Raw genomic sequence first — 20,567 nt, 5'->3', positions numbered from 1 at the left:
AGTCTGGGCGACAGAGTGAGACTCCAACTCAAAAAAAAAAAAAAAAGTAAATATGCCTTGAATATTAAGCTACAGGAGTAAAAGTAAGGCAAACTGGATTTGAATGTTAGTTTTGCCATTTCACAATTGTGAGACCTTGAACTACTTGTTTAATCTAATGTTTACTAATTTTTAGAGGATGAATAATAATTTCACTTTTCATCAGATTCTTGTTAGGATTGAGATAATATATGTGAGTACTTAGCACCTTGTTCAGAAGATGGTACTCATTTCATGACTCTCAATTTTCTTTAGTAATTATGGCAACATTGCAGCACTATTTCTTAATACTTTAAAACAGAGTTCTAGATTTTAACATTCTTTGAATATTGACAATAGCATATTCTAGAATTTTACTGTGGATGTGCTTGAGAATGGATACATTACAGAATCCCAGATGACTTTTTTTCTGTACCCAGTGAGAAAAATGAAACTAAAATGGCTACTATATGGGCTTCTTACTTAACAGGGGAAATATTCACATATTTAGAAAAAATGTCAACATTTCACCATCCAAAAAATGTGCGTGGAAAAATACAACTGAAAAAAATTTCATAGGGAGAGAAGTTGTCCAAGATCTGTCATCCTGTCTTTCTTTCATCCTTTCTTTTTTTCCTTCGTCCTTCCTTCCTTCCTTCCTTCCTTCCTTCCTTCCTTCCTTCCTTCCTTCCTTCCTTCCTCTCTCTAATTTCATTCATTCCTTCTTTCATTTTTTTTCACTAAATAAACTTACAAGTCTGGAAAAAATAACTAAAACAATTCCCTAGTGGTACTTTAAAATGTTATTGAAAACAAAAATTTCCTTTTTATATAAAATGTGTATGTTGTTGAAGCACAAAGATTATGCTTAAAGCCACTGTTATGTTTTCCATATAATGATATTATTATGAACAGCAGTAAAACAAGTTTACTCATTGATGCAGAAAATGAATTAGTTGAAACCACCTTGGATAACTCATAGAAATGATGAGGGACATGGAAAACTAGTTCAGCGAAACAAAAGAAAAAAGGAAAAAAACAAGAGTGAGAATGTAAGAGTTTGTTCCAAGCCAGGTTCGGTGGCTCAGTCTGTAATCCTGTGCTTTGGAAGACTGAGGTGAATGGATTGACTGAGCCCACGGGTTCGAGACCTGCTTGGGCAACTTGGCGAGACCTCATCTCTACAATAAATCAAAAATTAGCCAGGTGTGGTAACACATGCCTGTAGTTCCAGCTACTTAGAAGACTGAGGCAGAAGGATCACCAGAGCCCAACAGGTCGAGGCTGCGGTGGCCGGGAGCATGCCACTGCACTCCAGTCTGGGTGACAGAGTAAGACTCCAACTTAAAAAAAAAGAGTTTGTTCGAATACAATGGCTAGCCACTTTTATCTTCAACTTTTAAGAATAATCTTCTATTTTGCTTCATTTTTTGATGACTCAAACGTCAGGAATGTGATTTTTGATTAGCTAGGAGCCTTACCACATACCCAAGCATTAGTTTCTTGGGACCTAGAAGAGGAAAGACCTATCTTCTTAGCTTCTGTTATGAAGCCTGAAAACACATTGTGCCATTTTCAGTTCCCAATTTAGTGGAATCATCATGTGTACCTTTTAGGAAACATTTGTCTTTTACATACAAAAGTCTCTAAAGGAGCTGAGCCAAGAGTTTCAATATAGGAAGGAGATTTTTCATATGAGGATGCCATGAGTTGAACATAACGTCAATGCCAGGAAGTCTGTCCACATTCAATTTCCTTAAACCTTCTCTTCACTACAAATAGAAATCTTTCAGATTCCTGGCCACTTGATCAAGCCAAAATAGATCCCTGCCACAAAAAAAAAAAAAAAATGTGGACAAAAATGTTTATTTCTGTAAGGTATGCTCATTCTTCAGTATTTTTTAGAATTTTCTAAATTTGATGTTATAATACTGCAGCAATTCATTCTTTGTAGTAACTGCTTCAGGATGTAGAGCCAGCTATCAATCAGGCTCAGCTTTGCTTGTTTGTTTGTCTGTTTTAATGCTTCTGCAAACTAGCCAGAGAGTATTCACCATAAAACCACTAGTTGAGTTAAAGGAAATGCCACATTGTACTAAAAAAATAAGTGAAGGTCTCCTAATAATTACTTGGTCTTTTGAAATTTGTTCCAAATGTATACTTCCATGACCTTAAAAAAGAACTTTAGGACACACGATAACCTGGTGTCTTATGATTAAATATGCTATTTCAACCAGACAAGTAGCAAGATAATGCTTATTTCTAAAAATGACAAAGGTACATTTGCAAAAGCAAACATTTTCTCTGTTTAAAATCTCCAAAGTCTTCTGCTACTCCATACAACCACCACCAGTATTGTAATGCCTGCATGGAAAGCACTGAGGTATAAACATGCTTGCATTACACTCTGGAAAAGCTTTCCGTGCTATATAATCTTAAACAAAGTTGTCAAACTTTAAGAGACTCCACTAAATGGGTCAAACAGGCTCTCACTCACATCAAAGATGAATATAATCTATTAAACTAAAAGCAGTTTATCAATACGTTTTGTGCCTTTTATGTGGTATGAAACAGTTTTAGAAAAATGTGCTTCCCCGTGAGAGATTCCAGAAAGCTTCCAGATAACCAAACCCACTGAAATAAGGCTTCCAAATTTCTGGAATTTTACATTTTCCAAATCATTTTCTAGCTTCAATATGGTGGATAGTTGTATTATTTCATGGATAATAAGAGGCAATTTTCCCCCCAGAACCTGAAATGTGAAAATATAGAAACAAAATATAGAACTTTCTTCACTTTTCCTGCCAAGAAAAACTAAAATTATTAAGGAAGTTTGTTTTTCTTTTGTGGGGTAGAGAGGTAGAGAAAGCAGTACAGAGATTAAAAGCTACATAGTTCCATGACTGAACTGTGAGAGAACCATATCTGGAATACTAGTTTCAAATAGAAATAGGTAATTGATCAAATTAATAATAAATGATTAACTCAGTGTTTGAAGATTCATTCATCTTCTGTATTGGAAAAATTAAAGAGACAAATTACTATTGCATAAGAACCAATGCCATCTCTCTCTCTCCCTCTCTTTTTTTAGTGTTTTACAGTAAATGGTTAAATCAACAGGCCCAAGGTCTTCAGGACTGGCCTTGACCAGCCCCTGAAAATTAACCTCTGAATCCATAGAAGATTTTATCTGATAAGGGCATCTTTGTATATTTAGGCCCATACTACATAGTTTGTGCTGGTAGTGTGACTTATGGTGAATGCCAGTTTTTGTATACCTGGAGCTCTGGGGTTATGCTATATCAGTTTGGAGTGCTTGGAGACTTTGGCTAAAGACAGGTTCGTGGGCTCTCCATGTCTATGTGACTGATAAGATAAGATAAGACCATGGACACAAAGACATGTAAGCTTCTCTGGATGGCAATATTTCATACTTATTGTCAGACCACACTGCTGGAAGAATTAAACACTGCCTATCTGATTCCACTAGAGAGGTCAGTTGGAAGCTCAGATATGGTACTCTTGGGACTGACATTTACATTCCTTTCTTTTGCCAACTGTAATCTGTATTAATCTGCAACAGGTTCACTGTGTGCTGGTTACCAACTTGATGAGTTCATGATACAGAGCTCACATACAAAAAAATTTCACAAAGTAGATTTATTACTTAGAGATAAGCAACAAGGGACAATAGAAGCCTAGGTCCCCAGATGCCCAAGTAAGCTCCTCAGGGCATATAGAGTCTCATTCGCACATGCTCCACTTACCCTGCAGTTGAAGAAACCCAGAAAGCAGCCTTCCCTGGGGTTACAAGCATCACTGGGTTAAAACCTTGGAAGCAAAAACAAAACAGTTGTTTCTAAGGTGGGAAAAGCAGCAGGACCAGTGTTCTGGCCAGTGCCTCCCTTATCTCAGAATATTGCATTCCCAGTATCTTCTGTAGCTATTTTTGAGAACTTTATGTGAGCAAGGAGGGAGAACAGCGTTGGTCAAAATACACCTGGAAAACTGTCCTGTAATCTTTAGTTGTAATATACTGAGTTCTGTGAGTACTTCTAGTGAATCATTGAAGCGAATGGAGGTCTTTGAAACCTCTGACACAAGTACTAAATTTTTTAAAAAGTCCACAAATATTTTTCTTTCTTTCTTTCTTTTTTTTTTTTGAGTTGGAGTCTCACTCTGTCACCCAGACTGGTGTGAAGTGGCCACTCCCAGTCACTGCAGCCTCGACCTTCTGGGCTTCGGCGATCCTCCTGCCTCAGCCTTCCAAGTAGCTGGAACTACAGGCGTGTGCTACCACACCTGGCTAATTTTTGATTAATTGTAGAGATGAGGTCTCATCAAGTTGCCCAGGTGGGTCTCGAACCTGTGGGCTCAGGCAATCCACTCACCTCGGCCTCCCAAAGCACTGGGATTACAGGCTGAGGCCACCGAGCCTGGCTTTTCTTTCTTAAAACATTAAAATTCTAAACTTTCATTTTATTTTATATAAATGTAAAACATTTAATTTATTCTAAAAGTACGAACCACGTATGTAAATTAGAAAGCAAAATACATAAATACATATAAATTCAACAGCCAAATTAAATTACAAAAGAAAGAACTCTGAATATTCCTAGAATCAAAAGTGTTCTGTGCTTCCTTGACAGTGACAACCACTCTTCATTTTTTATTACCTAGGTTTCAGTTTTCAAAATGAATTTATCTATAGCCTTAAAACTTTTTTTAAAAAAATGCATCTACTTTTTAAAATTTTTGGACATTGTACATATGATGTCAGGTTGTTTGTTGTCTGTATTGTTTGTGTTTTTTAAGAATATTGTGTTTCTAACATTCTCCCACATTCGTATATATTTCAGCACTCTATAATGTCACAATTCATAGTAGTTTTTTCTTTAATGCTTCATAATTAAATTGTTCATTTTCTATTATAAACTATGCTTCTTTGAATGTTATTTTACATATCACTAAGTGCACATTACAAGAGTTTGTATGGATATATTTCCCTATATATGACATTGATAAGATACATAGGGATAAGATATATTCGTAGATCAACTTTAAAATATAGCAACTTGTTTTCTTAATTTATTGTTCACATTTGCATATTGTTCTTAACAACAGTACATAGTACTCCAAGTCACATGTCCTTGCTAACAATTTTTATTGTCAGACCTTTAATATTTTCTACAAATATTATGCAGGTGACCAATATTTTTTGTCTTTAGCAGAGCTGGAGTAGATTGTATAAGGTAGGGATGTTTTAAAAAAAAGGTAGATAGCATATTTTTCACAGTGTTTTAAATGTATGTTCTCCATTTATCTTCTATGACTTCTTTGATACGTTAAATTTTCACATATATATGGATATGTTTCTATGCTTTTTATTGTAATCATTAGTCAGTGTTCAGCTTTCTTCATTAGTAAGATTTCCTCCCTATAATTGAACTGATGTAGGCTTACTTAATACTTCTTTGGGAATGGTTTGGTCCTTTTTATGAAGGTTTATTCTTCATAAATTTTACAACTGGATTTCACTTTAATTGATAATATTGTTGAAATATTATTTGGAATCATGTATTTACAAACAAATTGTATACAAGTTATATTTTATATGAGTCATCTCATACACTGGTAACACTATTTACATTGTTTAAACTGTTTTAATGATATTTTATAGTTTTTCATAAAAGTTAGAATATCTGCTGTTACATATATATTTCTAAGGGCCTTCTGTGTTATAAATGATTTACTTTAAAAAATAATTTTAAGTAACTTCTGCAGTGGTGAGGAAATACAATTAATTTTTTCATTCCGATTCGGTATTCAGCAGCTCTAGGATTTTTTAATTAATTGACATAATTTGCCATTTTATTTCTTTGCATGTCTATTCCCTTATACATTTTTAAAAGTTTTGTCTTTGACTTGTTTGGTTTTTTCTCTTCTAGCTGTGGCCTCTAATCAATTGTTACCTTGTTATCTAGAATTGGGGACACTGGGCAACACTGTCTTTTATCAATTTTAATTTGAATGCTACTAAACTTTTATTTATAAGCCTTGACCATAGGATATGAATTCATTCTTAAATTCTAATTGAAATTGTAGTTGAGCCTTTGAATGGAATTTATCTAGCATACTCTGAAACATTACTGACATGAACAAAAACAGAAAAAAATTGCAATCATAAATCTTTTGGAACAAAAAACTAAATGATTAGCTTTTAAACATTAATTTGTGCAAGGAGATATAATGATAAACTTTTAGACATTAACTTGTGTAGTGAGGCATAACATTCACACTATTTTTTAAGCATTGTCATTTCATTCTTTTTATCTGCAATTTTGCCGTGTTAATGCTGTCATCCTTTGAGAAAAATTAACCCTTCAAAGTTAATGTCTGATAACAATCAGATTGCAGAAAACAGTCTTTGATGAAGTTTTAGCTTGAATTCAGAATAAACTGAGTAATTATCACCGAAGGTATAAATATCATGTTAAATGATTATCGTGAAAGAAAATTGATGAACATATGATAAAGTAATTGGATTTATCTGCAACTTTTTTAACTTTAGTTTTTATTTGTTTTTTATTTTATTTACTTATTTATTATAAAGATGTGGGGTACAGTTCAGAGTTAGGTATACAAACATTGATCATGCAGGTTCCCTTGTTGATGAGGTATGGCTCTCCCTCCCCTAGCAGTTTCCCTCAACTGCCAGTCCCAACCCCCTTTCCCCTGATAGTTTTTCACTACTGCCAATTGCCTTCCCACAGCATTATAATTGTTCAAGGTCACCTTATGAGTGAGAACATATGGAACTCAGTTATTTATTTCTGTGATAAATCACTGAGTATGATCAACTTCAAATCCATCCAATTTGCTGCAGATTCCATATATTTGTCCTTCTTTATGGCTGCATAATATTCCATTGTGTCTATGTGCCACATTTTTTTAATCCAGTCCAGCTTCGATGGGCAACATAGTTGGTTCCATGTTTTTGCTATCGTGAATAGAGCTCCAACAAACATGCATATGCAGGTATCTTTTTTGTAGATTTGAGTTCCTCCGGGTATATTCCCAATAGGGAAATTGCTGGGTCATATGGAAGGTCAATTTCTAGTTCCTTCAGAAATTGTCACACTGCTTTCCCATCAGCAGTGTAGAAGTGTTCCTTTTTCTCCACATCCTCACCAGCATCTGTTGTTGTTTGTTTTATTAATGATGGCCATTCTTACAGGGGTAAGGTGGTATCTCAATGTGGTTTTGATTTGCATTTCTCTAATAATGAGTGAGGCTGCGCACTTTTTCATGTGTCTGCTGGCCACCCATATATCTTCTTTTGAGAAGTGTCTATTCATGTCTTTTGCCTACTTTTTTAAAGGGGCTGTTTGTTTTTTTCCTTTTGGTTTGTTTGAATTCCTTATAGATCCTAGATGTTAGGCCTTTGTCAGATATACAGTTGGCAAATATTTCTCCCATTCTGTGGGCTGTCTCCCTAGTCTCTTGGTGGTTTCTTTGGCTTTGCAGAAGCTTGTTGATTTGATGAGGTCCCACTTATCTATCTTATCTCTTATGGCCTGGGCACTTCGGGTTTTGGGCAGGAATCAGTTGCCAGTTCCAACTTCCATAAGAGCGTTTCCTGCATTTTCTAATGTTCTTACAGTTTGAGGTTTTACATTTAGGTCTTTGTTCCATTTAGAGTTAGTTTTTGTGTATGATGATAGGTAGGAGTCCTGTTTCAATCTTCTGCATGTGTTCAGCCAGTTTTCCCAGCACCATTTACTGAATAGATTCTCCACTCCCCAGCGGTTGTTATTGGAGGCTTTGTCAAAGATGAGTTGGTTGAGGAATTGAGGCTTTGCTTCCAGAATCTTTATCTTGTTCCATTTGTCTATGTGCCTGTTCTTGTACCAATACCAGGCTGTTTTGATTACTGTAGCCTTACAGTAATGTTTGAAGTCTTTAAGTGTGATACCTCCTGCTTTGATTCTTTTGTTAAGGATTGTTTTGACTATTTGTGGTGGTTTATCTTTCCATATAAATTTCTGTATTGTCATTTCCGGGTCTGAGAAGAATGATGTTGGTAAATTAATGGGTATTGCATTGAATCTGTAGATTCCCTTTGGTAGGATGGACATCTTAACAACGTTCATTCTTCTTATCCATGAGCATGGGATATTTTTCCATTTGTTTGTGTCTTCTTGGATTTCTTTGAGTGGTGTTTTCTAGTTTTCATTGTAAAGGTCTTTCACTTCTCTGGTTAGGAAGATGCCAAGGTATTTCTTTCTTTCTTTTTTTTTTTGGTGGTTAATATGAATGGGATTGTGCTTTTTATTTGGGTCTCTGCCTGCTTGTTTTTGGTATAGAGAAATTCAATTGTCTTTTGCACATTTACTTTGTACCCTGAGACCTTCCCAACATCCTTTATCAGTGCAAGCAGGGTTTTGACATATTCTCTTGGATTTTCAAGGTTTAGGATCATATAATCAGCAAAGAAGGATAATTTGACTTCCTCTTTTCCTATTTGGATACCCCTATTTTCTTCTCTTGTCTAATTGCCTGGGCTAGGACTTTGAACACAATATTGAACAAGAGGAGTGAGAGTGAACAACCTTGTCTGTTGGGAGCTGGCCACCGAGGCCCACTGAGCGCTAGGGATCAGGGAGGACTGTGGACCCCGAGACTGCTAGGATGTGTTCGGGAGTCGTTGACCCCATTTTCCTCCTCCTTTTACCATGCAGCGCAAGTACCTAAAGGAATTCTGCTGATCTAAGCTGAAGGCTCTGTGACTGTGCCAGGCATGGCTCACTCTAGAAACCCATTGTTCCTGTTTCCCATAAAACTGTGGTTTCAGCTTAGGTATTAGATATAATTCAAATTCAGGTCACATTTGGGAGCCTTTTATACATGATGCAAGCTTCTTTATAAGATTTAAAAGTAGATTTGTAGAATTAGTATATACATTTAGAGACTGTTTCCAACTTTAGATGGTATAGATGATTATCTAGGGTTACCAGAAATGGCCCAGCATGAACTTTGGACTGGGCCACATTCCTAAGGGCCCAGCATCCACTTTGGGCTGGGCTGCATTCTTTTAAACTGGTTCTTTAGTTACAATTACTGTAGGTTTTTTCTACTTATAATAGTAACTGAATTTATTTTATTTATATAAAGTATTTTAGAATAGGTCATTCTATGTGAGGGAATTATGTTAGTTCAAGCATGATCAAACATGATACTTTAAGGCTTTATAAGAATACAGCTAACTTTAGAAATTTCATTGTTCCCACTTTCTACTAATTGTGATTTTGGCTTTAGTACAATTACAGTTTGTATTTGGGTTTATTTTAGAAGCTTTGTTGCTGATAATCAGCCTTATATATCAGGATTAGGAATTAGAAACTTTTATAGAAATTAAGATAGATACATAGGATTTTAGAATAGCCATTTTGTTAAGAGATCATAATCAATTGTTCCTGGAAATGGCCCAGCGTGATCTTTGGACTGGGCCACATTCTTTAGGAACTGATCTGACCTATAATTAAGAGTTTTTTATAGTACAGGTAAAATTAGTACAGAATACAACAGTATTAGGATTTAGGTCAGTCATTAGGTGTTGGGTATGCATAAGTTTTAGAAGTTATTGATTATTAGGATTTTATGATGTTAGAATTTTTGTATTGCCTTTGAGGAACATAAACCAAGCATAAGGAACAGTGAGATAATTTTGGGATTGTCCTTCCTCATGCTTGGGAAAACGCCTGGTGGGTGGGGGACGCCCCTCATCCACAAAAAGTTTGTTTTCACGTAATAGTCTTGTGATTTTATTGGGATTGTCCTTCCTCATGCTTAAGAAAACACCTGGTGGGTGGGGGGGATGCGCCTCATCCACCTGGCCTTGTGTTCACATGAAAGTCTTGCGATTTAACATGTGAAAATTTGGGATAAAAGACTCATGGTTGGTCCCAATAAACGGCTTCTGCTCATTTCACTGAACAGTTGTCCACTTTCTTTCTTTCTCTTTCTTCCTCTTTATATTTATCCCTCCATCTTTCTTTCTTTTAATATCTATCCCTACTACAGAATCGGCTTCTGCACTAGACAGAGTCCAGTCTCTTTTTTTTCCTTATTTCTCTAGAATATTTGCTAACGCTGCCCCACCTTCCAGGGACCCTCTAAATCTCTTCTTGGGGGCTGGCCCCCGCACTTGTCTTGTTCCAGTTTTCAGGGGAAATGATTGTAGTTTCTGACCATTTGGCAATATGTTAGCTGTAGGTTTGTTGTAGATGGCACTTACTATTTTCAAGTATGTTTCTTCTATACCTAGAAGTTTGAGGGTTTTTATCCACAGGAGACACTGGATTTTATCAAAAGCTTTTTCTGCATCTAATGAGATAATCATGTGGTTCTTGCCTTTACATCTGTTGAAGTATTTAATGACATTTATTGTTTTGCGAATATTGAACCAGTCTCGCATCCTGAGGATGAAGCCTACTTGGTCATGATAGATGATATTTGATATGTGTTTTCGGATCTGATTTGCTAGAATCTTGTTGATGATTTTTGCATCTATGTTCATAATGGCCTGTAGTTCACTTTCTTTGTTGGATCTTTACCCAGTTTGGGTAGCAGTGAAATTTAGCTTTGTAGAATGATTTGGCGAGAATCCCTTCTTTCTCAATTGGCTGGAATACTTTCAATAGGATTGGTATCAGCTCCTCCTTGTATATTTTGTAGAATTCTGCTGGAAATCCATCTGGTCCAGGGCTTTTTTTGTAGGTAGTTTTCGTATGACAGAGTCAATTTCCTGGGTTGTTATGGGACTATTTAGTGTCTCGAATGTCCTCTTGTTTTATCCTGGGGAGATTGTGTGATGTCAGAAAGTCCTCCATTTCATCTAGGATTTCAAGTTTGTTTCCATATAAATGTACATAGTAATCTCTGATAATCTCTTGTATTTCTTTGGGGTCAGTTGTGATTTGATCTTTTGTATTTCTGATTGTGTTTATTTGGGCTTTTTCTCTCTTTTTCTTGGTCATTTTGTCTAGGGGTCCATCAGTCTTGTTAATTCTTTCAAGGAACCAGCTTTTTGCTTTGCTAATGTTTTCTATGATATTTTTGTCCTCTGTGTCCTGTAGTTGGGCTCTTATTTTTGTGACTTGGATTCTTCTGCTAAAGTTGGAGTTTTGGTGGTATTCTCTTTCTAGCTCCTTTAGGTGATTTATTAGGCTTTCCACTTGTGATCTTTCCATTTTCTTGTTGTGTGCTCATAGAGATATGAATTCCCTTCTTAAAGCTGATTTCATGGCATTCCTGAGATTTTGGTAAGATGTTTCTTCATTTTCATTTGTTTCCAGGAATCTTTCAATTTCTACTTTGATTTCAGTGTTGACCCAGTCATTGTTCAGCATCATGCTGTTTAGTGTCCATAGCTTTGTGGGCTTTGGGGAAATGTTGTTGCTTTTAATGTTTATTTTTATTCCACTGCGGTCTGAGAATGCACATGACAGGATTTCAACCTTGTGGAATTTGTTTATGCTTGATTTATGGCCAAGAATGTGATTAATCTTGGAGTATGTTCCATGTGGTGATGAGTAGAATGTATATTCTGTGGTTGTTGGGTGGAATAATCTGTAGGTATCAACTAAGTCCATTTAGTCCAGTGTCAAGTTTAGGTTCTGGATCTCCTTGTTGATTTTTTGCCTCAATGATCTATCTAGGGCTGTCAGTGGGGTATTTAAGTCCCCTGCTATAATAGTGTTAGAGTCAATATCTTTTTTCAGTTTATGAAGTAGCTGTTTTATAAATGCTGGTGCTCTGCGTTGGGTGCATGTATGCTTAGAATGAATATTTCTTGTTGATAGATTGAACCTTTTATCATTATGTAGTGTCCTTTTGTGTCTTTTAAAATTTTTGATAGCTTAATGGTTATTTTGTCTGATATTAACATTGCAACTCCTGCCTTCTTTTGTGATCCACTGGCCTGGAAACTCGTTTTCCATCCTTTAACTTTGAGTCTGTGTGTATCCCTTGTAGTGGGATGAGTCTCCTGGATGCAGCAAACAATGGGGTCATGGTTTCTTATCCAGTCTACCATTCTGTGTCTTTTCAGTGGTGCATTTAGTCCATTCACATTTAGGCCAATTATTGAAATGTGGTGGTTTTCCCTGCCCATGAGGTTCTTATAGAGTGATTGTTGTTCCTGTTTATTTGTTGTCTTTCATTTGGTTTTGGGGTTGATTCATGTGTGTTTTCTCTCTTTTCCCTGTACTCTTGTGAAGAACGTTGTCATTATTTTCTCCTTTTCTTCTGGGCTTAATACTTTCTTAAGTATTTCTTATAGAGGTGATCTGGAGGATGCATAGGTTCTTAGGTATTAGATGTCTGGGAAGGATTTTAATTTTCCCTCACTGATGAAGCTTAGACTGGCTGGGTAGGTTATTCTTGGTTGAAATTGTTTATCTTTGGGAACTTTGAAGATTGGGCTTCAAGCTCTCCTAGCCTGAAGGGTTTCTGTAGATAAATCTGCTGATGTTCTAATCGTTCTTCCCTGGTAGGTAGTCTGTCCTTTTTCTCTTGTGCCTTTAGGATTTTTTCTTTTATATTACTTTGTTTAGGTGAATTATTATGTGTCTGCGAGTTGGTCTTCTCATTTGTTGTCTTGCAGGGGTTCTCTGAATCTCTTGTGTTTGAATTTTTGCATCACTGATGAGATGAGGGAAGTTTTCTTGAATGATTTCATGAAATGTTTGTTCCCGTATGGTCTCTGTCTCTTTTTCTGCCCCAGGAAGGCCAATTACTCTTAGATTTGGTCTCTTGAAGTAATCATTCATCTCTTGAAGGATTTGTTCTGTCTTTTTAAGCTTCTTTTCTATGTTTTTTGACAGTTTGGGTTAGTTCTGTGTTTTGGTCTTCAAGCTCTGAGATTCTTTCTTCTGCTTGGCTAATTCTGCTTTCCATGCTTATTAGTTTGTTATTTATTTCCATCACAGTATTCTTTACTGTTATTATTTCTGTTATCAGTTCCTTCCTATTTCCTCTTGTCTCTCTTCAATTTTTAAAATTCTCTCTATTAATGTCTTGATGTCTGTGTTTGTTGCATGTGACCAGTCATTCTGGGGGCTCTTCATTGTTTGTGTTCTGAAGTCTGTTTTCTCCATGTCTGACCTCCCAGGGGTCTGTGTGTGACCTATATTCTTTTTTTTTCATTTGTGCAGATTTTTCCTCCCTACTTTTTCCTTCCTTCCCCTTCCCTCTCTTCTTTAATTCTCTTATTCAGGGGTGGAGGGGCTGCTTTTACTTCTGTTTGTTCAATCTCCTATTCTTCCTTATGTATATCCTCTTGCTTTGTTCAATGTAGAAGTTAGACCATAAACTGGGAACGGTCCTTTTGCAGTTTTGAGATTTAATTAAGGGGGGAGCTGTGATTCAAAAACTATCTGCAGATCCCAGTATCTGCCGACAGGTGTATGGTTAATCTGGAACCCACTTCCCACTGCCTTGGAAGCTGTCCATGCAGTGGGGTTGTAGGTTTACTCCCTGAAAATAAAATGAGGTTGACAAAGGGAAGAGAATGTAGCAGGCAGTGGGGGGAAGAGGGGAGTGGAGAGAGAGAGGAGTAAGAGGGAAAACAGACAAGCGTGCTGATTAACAAATGAAAAGAGACACAAAGATGGAAACAAGTAAAAAGAAAAACAATAATAAAAAGTACAAACTACCAAAAATCATATGGAAAAACTAAAACATACAATGATAACATACAAGCTAACCAACCTCCTTATTGGTGTGCTATTCCTCTATACAAAGATGGGGTTCACAGAGAAAAAAACAAAACAACAACAAAAAGAACAAAACAAAACAAAAAAGGAATACAATAAAGTCAGTAAACTAACAGAACCAACCAAGCACACTCTGAGACTTTTCTTTTAAGCCCAATGTCCTTTCAGCTCTGATTTCTAGCTGTCTTTGCAGGCTAGTAGATTTTTTCACAATTATGGTCAGTTGCCCCTGGTCTTCTGTGGAGGGTGGTTCAGATCTGGGCTCCTTGCCCAGTCTACCACTCAGACCTGGCCTGTGTCTATGTATCAAGGGGAAGGAGGTTCTGCCATTCCCATTTTGATGTTGTTACCTTGGATCCCCAGAAGATGGTGCTATCTCACCACTCCAGTTGATCTTTATCTGCAGCAACTGGAGACTACAAGTCAATGCAAGCCTGGCAGGGTAGAAGTCGGAGGCCGCCCAGGACGGGGGAAGCAGACAGTGGTAGCAGAGGTGACAGCGGCTGCTTCACAGCACATGGAAGGAGCTTCACAAGCCTGGCTTTGGGCAAGGGGTGGGGCATGGCAATGGCAGAAGCAGCGGCAATTTCAGTAGACCTGCTTGTAGGAGCTTCACAATCAGGAGCTGTGGGTCGCCTCAGGCATGGGCAGGGCGATGGCCATGGTGGTGGCATCCATGGCTGTGGTAGTGGCTTAGACTGCTGAGGTGGTTGAGTGGTGGCTGAGACCAAGCTTTGTGTGAAGAGCAGGCTGCCGATGAAGGTTGCTGCAGCCCCCAGGAGAGAGCTAGAATCTTTATGTGTGTTTTCTTTCACGGAGGGGCTCACAGACCAAGCTGCCCTGTCATCATCTTGCTGGAAGTCCTATTTATTTATTTTAAAGATGTGGGATACAATTCAGGGTTAGGTATACAAACATTGATTATGCAGATACCCTTGTTGATGAGGTATGCCCTTCCTCCCCTGGCAGTTTCCCTCACCTGCTGCTTCCACCCACCCTCCCCTGGCAGTTTTCCCCTACTGCCAAGCCCTTTCTTATAGTATTATGATAATTGCTCAAGGTTTGCTTATGAGTGAGAACATGTGATACTGTGTTCTATGCTTCTGTGATAGATAATTGAGTATGATTGACTCTACATCCATCCAAGTTGCTGCAAAGTCCATATGTTCATCCTTCTTTATGATTGCATAATATTCCATTGTGTATATGTACCACAATTTTTTATCCAGTCCAGCTTCGATGGGCAGCATGATTGGTTCCATGTTTTTGCTATTGTGAATAGAGTTGTAACAAACATACATGTGCAGGTATCTTTTTTTGTAGAATGATACGGGTTCCTCTGATTATATTCCCTATAGGGGAATTGCTGGGTCATATGGAAGGTCAATTTCTGGTTCTTTCAGAAATTACCATACTGTTTTCCAATGAGGTTGCACTAGTTTTCCTTTCCACCAGCAGTATAGAAGCTTTCCTTTTTCTCCTCATCCTCACCAGCATCTTTTGTTGTTTGTTTTATTAATAATGGCCATTTTTACTGGAATTAGGTGGTATCTCAACATGGTTTTGATTTGAATTTCTCTCAAAACAAACAAATCAGGAGGTATCACACTTCCAGACTTCAAACTTTACTATAAGGCTAGAGTAATCAAAACAGCCTGGTATTGGTACAAGAACAGGCATATTGACCAAGGAAACAGGATAGAGATTCCGGAAGCAAAGCCTCAATTTCTCAACCAACTTATTTTGACAAAGCCTGCAACAACAACCACTGGGGAAAGGAGAACCTGTTCAGTAAATGATGCTGGGAAACCTGGCAGATCACATGCAGAAGATTGAAACAGGATCCCTAGCTATCACCATATATAAAAAGTAACTCTAAATGAATCAAAAACCTAAAAGTAAAACCTCAACATATAAGAATCTTAGAAAACTCAGGAGATACCCATAGGGAAATTGGAACTTGCAACCAATTCCTGATCAGAACCCTAAGTGCCCATACCATAAGAAATAAGACAGACAAATGGGACCTCATCAAACTGACAAACTTCTGCAAAGCAAAAGAAACTGCCAAGAGAGCAGGAAAACAGTCCACAGAATGGAAAAGAAATATTTGCCAACTGTATATCTGACAAAGGCCGAACATCTAGGAGCTACAAAAGGAAATCTACAAACATGCCAAAAGGAAAGAAACAAACAGTACCATCAAAAAGTGAACACAAGACATGAATAGACACTTCTCAAAAGAAGATATATGGACAGCCAACAGGCACATGAAAAAGTGCTCAGCCTCACTCTAAGGTCATATATTCTTATTTACATAATAATGAAGCCATTATTACACCTTGACAGAATAGATTTTTCACATTATAAAGTTGTGAACATTCCTGGAAACTTTTATTGTTACTTAACTTTTCTAAGAACATTCAACATCTTGTTTACATGGAACAGCATTAAAGTGGATCCACTCAATTATAGTTGATTTACCTAATTTTTGTAAGCATTGCTCCACAATGCTGCTATAACCTTATAGACAGACTCTTTAGCATAATGAAATATCACATAGCCCTACTTAGTTTGAACATTTAATGGCATTATAAACACCACTCCTAGTAATTTGTTGTGACAAAAAAGCTTTAAGAACCTATTTCTAAAGAACTGATATTCTTTTTATGACTTCAGGTTATAGGTGTTGCTATATGCTTCTACAATATGAAATGACATGCTCAATAACTTTTCAATTTTGTCATAATTTGGAATCTAGGGTATCTTAAATTTGTATTTAGTTCCTCAGCACTTAGTTCCTTAGTATAAGTGGGAGATCATGTAAGTATTTTCATAATGTTTATTAAATAAAGGGATGCATGCCCAGATTTATTCAGTAGTAACCCAATGCAATAAAATATAGTACTGCTTGGTTCAGTATCTATAACATTTTCTGTTAACCCAGGTCATTATATATATTAAATAATGTATCATTTAAAAGTGTATGGGAATGATTTGCACATAGATGAAGAGAAAGTCAGTATCCTTTCTGTAAATGATACAGGGTATTTATCAGTATCTCAAAAAGTCATATCCATTGACATCTCTAAGAATGTTAACCATTTTCTTTAGAGAATTGAAAAATAAGGTTTAGACTTTGTGATTATTGTTGAATATTAAAATAAAATAGGGAAGCAGAAGAAGACGCCTTACCAATCATGCACTCATGATTCTTTGCATGTATATAACTCATAGCATAGGTGAATCAGAATATGATTATATTAAAACACAAGTTGTCTTTTTATTTGGGTAATGTTTCAGCAAACTTGACTTTTAACTTAGAGTTGGTAAGAATGTATACAAGGGTGAGCTTGGCATTCAGGAAAAGAGCAGAGTGTGATCTATCGCTGATATTTATTGGTCTATATTTTTGTCTAGTTTTCCTATGACCTTGTAGGGGGGAAGGATGGAGAGATGGAACTACAGTGCTTAATGAGAAATAAAATCACTGTGTTTTAATCTGTCATGCCAAGCAGGGAATCAAGACTGGGACTATAACAGAAAAGCATGACCTTTTGAACTCAGTTTTCAGGTGAGGCTTGCCCACAGGTAACTTAAGAAGAACTTGACTATTGCAAACAGGACATAAAGTCATTGAGGATCTGCAAAAATCTCAGACTTACAAATGTAAACTTGAGCTATGGACTCATGTACCCATTCCAGGTACTTATTCCAGGATAGCACAAGGACTGGTCAACCATTAGGAGACTGAGAGTACACCAGGGTGAAAAATGAAACCTTTAAATATAAGAAGACCTCCTTAGCCCAAATAGTAAAAGATAATTAATGTACATAAAAATCAACTGACTGCTAAATTATTATAGTTAAGGATGAAATGCATATTTTCAAGGAAATACAAATGCTTTAGTCTCTTCTTTCTTATATGCTTTGTCAAGAAGAATTAAGCAAAAAGTCTAACACATCATATTACTTGTGCTATTCAATTAATTACCTTCTTAATAATAATGATAATAAAAGAAAAAAGAGTTACTTATGAAAGGTATGACTGTCATTCCTCCAAGTTAAATAAGCAACACTCTGCTTATGAATTATTGAATAACTCTGTTTAATACACTATTAAATTTTTGTGGCTGTGAAACTGAGTAACCAAATTAATTGAAATGCTATGTGAGATCATAAGCCCCTTTGAAGTTAAAATTAGTTGCTAGGAAAAATTTCCAAAGAGATATTGAAAATATAGATCATAAATACTTCTGAGATTTAAATTACAGTAAAAAATGTTTCAAGTTGGAATGCAACAATGGACAATGGTGTATGACCTTGAATCAGTTGACAATGGATAAAATAGAACCTATTAAAGGAACATTTTAAATTATCACTTCAAACCATTTCTGTCTTCAGACTAATAAAATGCAATCTGTACTAGACAGCAGCAGAGGAAGAAATTGACATCTCTGTTGTAATAGTAATGTCAATTAGAAGACTTTGTAATGCTTAGAGTCCAGGTGGCAAACAGCTACTAAATATCATAATTTTATTACGAGTGTATTTTTAAAATGTTAGGATGACCTTGGGTAAAAGACTTAGAATCTTTTTATTTTAGCTTCTTTATGGTAAAAATGTATATGATTTGGAGTTTCAGCTAAATGAATGTATTTGACAATAGACCAGATTCTGATTGCAAAACAATGTAAAATAACTGCCCCTGTGGGAGATTATTATAGAAGGGACTTTAAGAAAAAAATGTTATTTGATGCTTTCTTCCTGTACCTGCTTACCTTATGGACAAAAGCACACATTGAAAAATGTGACTATTTATTTCTTAAAATTCTCAACATAACTGTTTTCATTGTATCTCATACTCATAAGTTTTAAATTCAATTTAAAATTATCTTTTTACACTTATAAGCAGATTTTACTTTTATATTTAATAAGGTAAATCTGATTGAAAATTGGATTATAACATATTTACCCTTCATAAGCAAAGTTTGAGCAGAATATTTTTTTTAAAAAATCCTTAACTGGCACACCAATGACTTATCTATGTTGTGATTCAATGTAAAAATAATGCTGACTCTGTGAAATATATAGATTTTGCACTTTCATTTGATGACTTTATTGACACTTTGACATTTTCACTCTCAGCATCTAATTAAGGTATAACATTCAGAATATTAAATTGTAATGGGTTCTAGGCTAGGGTCTGGAATGGATTGCCACGTCTAAGGTTGATAATGGTTTTAGCTTGGGTTTGAAACATGGTGATACATCTGGTATTGGTGAGGGCTGATCCTGGTCACATGAGAACAAGTATATAAAAAAGGGATACTTTCAGTTAGTCATAAAAGTCAGTCCATCTACAAGGGTATGGATCATTGTGAAGATTGTCTGTATTGTAATTACATTCTGTCATAGTCTGCTATCATGAAGGCTCTGACTGCTCCATGTTAAAAAGTAAAAGAAATTGTTTTTTCCACACATGAGATAAATAGACCAGGGCTGAGTGTTGTCCTTCCATCAGAAGACTGAGAAGAAGGGATAGCAGTGGACACTGGCGGAGTCCTACTATATTCTAAACGTGGTGCTTGCCATATTTTTGCCCTCCTCTCAACCCCCAAGACAGCAACGTGGTATTATGGTAAGCTATTGGGAGTAGAAAATCCCGAGGAAATTGTTCAGAGCACAGACTTCTAAGAAATTTCTTAACAATATGTGAGGAATAGCGTGGAGTTGAAAGTACTGGTTAACTTTCTGCTATAAAGTCAAGAACTCATGTCACTTTCATGTGTTGTAGAGGAGAATGTAGAAAATAAACAATTGTTCCTAATGCCATAAAATAATGAAAATTCTATGATGAATCAAACTTGCCAGTGAAATACACTGTCTTCCCTTTTCACCAAAGATATATTACATTGAGATATTTTATGATAAAATGGATTAATTTGGCAAGCATTGTATCAGTTTCTGAATATTGCCATTTTTGTACTTACTGAACTTAAATTTGGCAACAATTTGGAAACAACTAAAAAGCCAAAATGTAGCATTTATTTACAAATTGAGAGAATTCTAAGCAACCATGTCATTTGATGATCACAACCTAAAAAAATCCTTTCAACACCTAAGTTCTACAAGCTGATGAGTTGATTTATTTAGTCCTTTTCAATAGTGAGATATTTAAGAGAACCAGGACACTCTATGACTGATTTATTATAAGAATCTATCAGGAAGTACAAGTAACTAAAAACCCAAGGAGAATAAGAGATTTAAGGAAGAATTTCTCCTTCCTTAGTAATTTGAAGAGTATCAGGATGGTGTCTGATTTGTAAGGACAAGTTTTCCACTATTATTATAGCAGGCAGGGTCTTTTTGTGGACTAGAAATACAGTGAAGCATTCTATCTTGTAGAAGAGCATCTAGAGACAGATTATGGGGCAGGTAAGCTGGACAGATGCCTAGGGGTGTAATCTATAAGAAATGTCAAAATGTCATTAAAAGGGAATGAGGTGGAAAACATCTTATTTACCAAGACTCCCCTAGAGGGAGAATATGGTTTATAGTTGAATGGGGTGCTTTGATAAGTCACCAGTGGTATTGGGTAGAGGAGAGGATGGAGACAATTGGCAGAATGGGAATGTAAAGAAATCACCACACTGGATGCTAAGAAACCATCCATATAAAAAAAGGTCCAGGACTTTTCTAATACTCTATCCTCCAATGTAATACTATAACAAAATGACTGACGGTACTGGGAAACTATGGGGGGGAGGG

This window comes from Carlito syrichta, unplaced genomic scaffold (genome assembly GCF_000164805.1).
Source record: "Carlito syrichta isolate Samal-C Ts95f unplaced genomic scaffold, Tarsius_syrichta-2.0.1 Scaffold314906, whole genome shotgun sequence".
NCBI lineage: Eukaryota > Metazoa > Chordata > Mammalia > Primates > Tarsiidae > Carlito > Carlito syrichta.
The sequence above is the reverse complement of the archived record's forward strand: the minus strand, read 5'-3'. Positions refer to the sequence as shown.